Below are 3,552 nucleotides of genomic sequence, written 5' to 3'. Positions count from 1 at the left end.
AAAAGTGTGAAGATGTTAGTCTTGTGCTAAACTAGGAAAAGTGTCATTTCAAGGTCAATGAAGGCATTGTCTTACGTCATTTGATTACGGAAAGGGGCACCGAGGTTGACAAAGCCAAAGTTGAAGTGACAGAGAAACTACCACCACTCGTGAATGTCAAAGGGGTGCGGAGTTTTCTCGGTCATGGGGGGTTTTACAGACGATTCATTAAAGATTTTTCCAAAATTGCAGAACCCCACACTCAACTTTGACTTAAGGATGCCCCGTTCCAATTTACTAATGAGTGTGTTGAAGCTTTTTATAGGATCAAAGAGGCTCTAATTTCGGCACCAATCACCCAACCCCCAAATTGGGAGTTACCTTTAGAGATAATGTGCGATGCAAGCAACTATGCTGTTGGCGTGGTTCTTGGCCAACGAGTTGGAAAAGCTTTACATTCCATATATTATATAAGAAAGACCCTTGATGCATCACAAGTCAACTATGATACCACGGAAAAGGAACTTCTTGTTATAGTGTATGCTTTGGACAAGTTCCGCTCCTACCTACTTGGATCGAAGGTTATTGTATTTTCGGACCATCGTGCTGATACGTGCATTTTATATAGTCCTTTTTGGCCTCTTATGCACGTATTTCTATGTCATTCTCGTAGTTTTATATTGCAAAATGCCCCGAATAGGCTACTGATGTGACCATAATTAGCGCATATTTAGCCCCCGAATTAGCCTTGTTCCCATGCTTTTTAGTGCATATTTGGGTCGTTTATTATCTTTAGTTCTTTGTTTTGCATATTCTTTGAGATTTTGATCCCTTGGTAGGAAAGGAGTAAGAATCTTGCATTTTCATGGCAAAACGAGACTAAATTGATCGAATCCAATGACCAAGCATCAAGGAGAGACAAGTTTAGAAGGCCTTTGTACATATTATAGTAGATGAGCAATGTTGAGAAAGGATCCTTGAGTCCCCAAGGAAATCCCCAAGGAAGTTATGAAGAAAAGGGAAGAAAGGAAGAAGAAATCTTGCTGAAGAACAATCCGTGCGGATTGACTACAATCCGACCGTCCTCCACCTGCACAATCCGTGCGGTTTCATCCCAAGACGCTCGGGTTAGCACTGCCACAATCTGCCCGGATTCCTCCAAAGCCGCTCGTGTTCCACCGCCAGAATCCGAGCGGATTAGATCCGCCCGTCCCGACACTAATCCGCTCGGATTCCTCTACAGCGCAATTTCGTCTTCTCCAAGCTACAAAGAAAGAAGCCCTTCCTTCGAAAAATACCGGCTCCTCCCTGCTCAATCTAAAAAAGTGTAATTACTAGTTTAGCCCTTAGTTAACCCTAATGCATCCCCTTAACTTCCACTATAAATACCCCATTAGTCTAATTAGAAGAGCATGTTCTTCTTATCAATAATTAGAGTAGTTAATACAAATCAAATCTCTCTTTAATTTTGTAATCAACAATTAATCAAGTTCTAATACAAGTTTTATTTCCTTAATCTCTCTTTTGTTCATCCTTTATTTTGGGTAATTGAAGATTATTTGGGTTATTATTGGGAGATTGACAACCTCTCAATCAAGCATCAAGTACTTCTTTTATCTTTGCTTTATTATTGGAATCATTAGTAGGTATAATTCTCTTAATCCCTCTTTAATTACTGTTAATTACTTTCATTTATTCATCATGTTTCCTTTTGTTGGTATGATTGACAACCTTGCTAGCATGATCAACATGATAATGAGTGAGTAGTCTCTTAGCTAGGGTTAATGGGTGATTAGGGGAAACCAACATGGGGAATGATTCATGCTTAAATTAATATGCTTTCATGTTTTATTTGCTTGCTTGTTTTGATCTCAACTCATGCACATGTTATATTTGATGAAATGCTAAGCCTATGAATCCTTGCATTTACCACCATCTCCTATCATTTCAATGAGACTTGTAAGACATAACCCAACTCGAGTCTCATTAGACCATGCATGTTGTTGAGTAGGGAAGACTAAGTCGACTTGTAGGTGTTGTACAATCTAATCGATTCGGCTCCAGGACCCAAACTTTCCTAGGATTGTAAGATATAACCCAACTCAATCCATCACGACAATAATTGCTTGCTTATAATTTGAGAACATGTTTGTATGATCAATTCCCATGATTCCCCTATGATCCCATGACACCCTAGTGCTTTTTAATCAATTGTTTACAACCCTTTTATTTTATCTTGCTTGTTTATTTCCATTGATATTTTAATTTAGTGACCTTCTACATCAACCCAATTTGTGACACCCCTAAGACACCACTAGTTGCAATAGAAATCTCATTTCAATACCCGTCCCTTGGGATCCGACCTTTACTTGCCTCTTTACTAATTGTAGAATTGTTTGTGAAGCTATAAATTGTGTTTTGACTTGGACGTGACCCAACGACCACACCTTAAATTGTGAACACGAAACGGACCGATCAAAAATGGCGCCGTTGCCGGGGACAGTGTTTAGTTGATTTAGATTTCCTTTTATTGTTATTAGTTGTGTCTTTCTTCGCCTTGGGGAAGTAAAACTCCTCAAGGTTTGTTCTAATTGTTTTCGAGTTGTTTGATATTTTGCATGTCTAGAAAGTCACAAGGTGATTTGTTACCTTTTGACCGTGAAATTGAAAGAACCTTGACGAACAATAGGAGATTTGCTAGGAGGAATTTGAGAGGTATTAGTGATGTTGTTCAACCAACAATTGAGTTCATCAACCCTTTTGCAAGAGAAGGAGAGGAGAACCCATTACACAATACCACCCAAAATCAACCTACAATGCCTAAATTCTCGTCACATTCCGTACCCACCGAGGAGAACCTACCCAATGGTACTCCTACACCACAATATCTAACCGGAAATTTTATTGCCAAATCCGCCTTTATCCAATTAGTCGAAAGGAGCCAATTTGGGGGGATGCCTAGTGAAGACCCTCATTCTCATATGGAAACCTTTTGCGACTATTGTGATGCGATTTCTCAAACCGGTGTGACTCAAGACCAAATTCGATGGGTCTTATTTCCTTTTTCTCTAATCGGCACCGCAAAACAATGGTTGAAGGGCCTTGATAAGGCCACTCTCGGAATTGATTCTTGGAAGAAGTTGGCTCTAGCTTTCTACAAAAAATTCTACCCACCGGAAAAGACTAACATGATAAGAGCTCAAATTACGGGTTTTAAGCAAAGGGATGAAGAATCTTTGTATGAAGCTTGGGATCGATTCAAGGGAATTGGTCGCTCATGTCCTCACCATGGACTTAGCGAATGGTTCTTGGTAGAACAATTTTGGAACGGTTTATATGAAGATTCAAGGAACATTCTCAACATGGGATCAAATAGAATGTTCACCGAAGTTGATGACAATCAAACATGGAACAAAATTGAGGAAATGGCGGTCCATAACTCACAATATAGTAGACCTCGCAAGGCTACTAGAAGAGGAAAGCATGAAGTGGACTCCGTTACTCAATTGGGTGCTCAACTTAGTGCTCATATTGACACAATTAATTTGAAGTTTGAAAAAGCTATGGCTAGAC

At 39.6% G+C, this 3,552-nt stretch overlaps 1 non-coding gene across 1 annotated transcript; it reads right to left on the bottom strand.

Annotated features, from left to right (window-relative positions):
- Positions 1–3,167: 3,167 nt before the first annotated feature.
- LOC141624695 (small nucleolar RNA R71) lies at positions 3,168–3,274 on the bottom strand. Its single transcript, XR_012534500.1, has one exon. It is a non-coding gene; the product is annotated as a small nucleolar RNA R71 (small nucleolar RNA).
- Positions 3,275–3,552: the final 278 nt, after the last annotated feature.

This window comes from Silene latifolia, chromosome X, assembly GCF_048544455.1.
Source record: "Silene latifolia isolate original U9 population chromosome X, ASM4854445v1, whole genome shotgun sequence".
In the NCBI taxonomy this organism is placed as follows: Eukaryota; Viridiplantae; Streptophyta; class Magnoliopsida; order Caryophyllales; family Caryophyllaceae; genus Silene; species Silene latifolia.
Note: the sequence above shows the minus strand (reverse complement) of the source record. Positions and strands in the feature narration are given on the sequence as shown.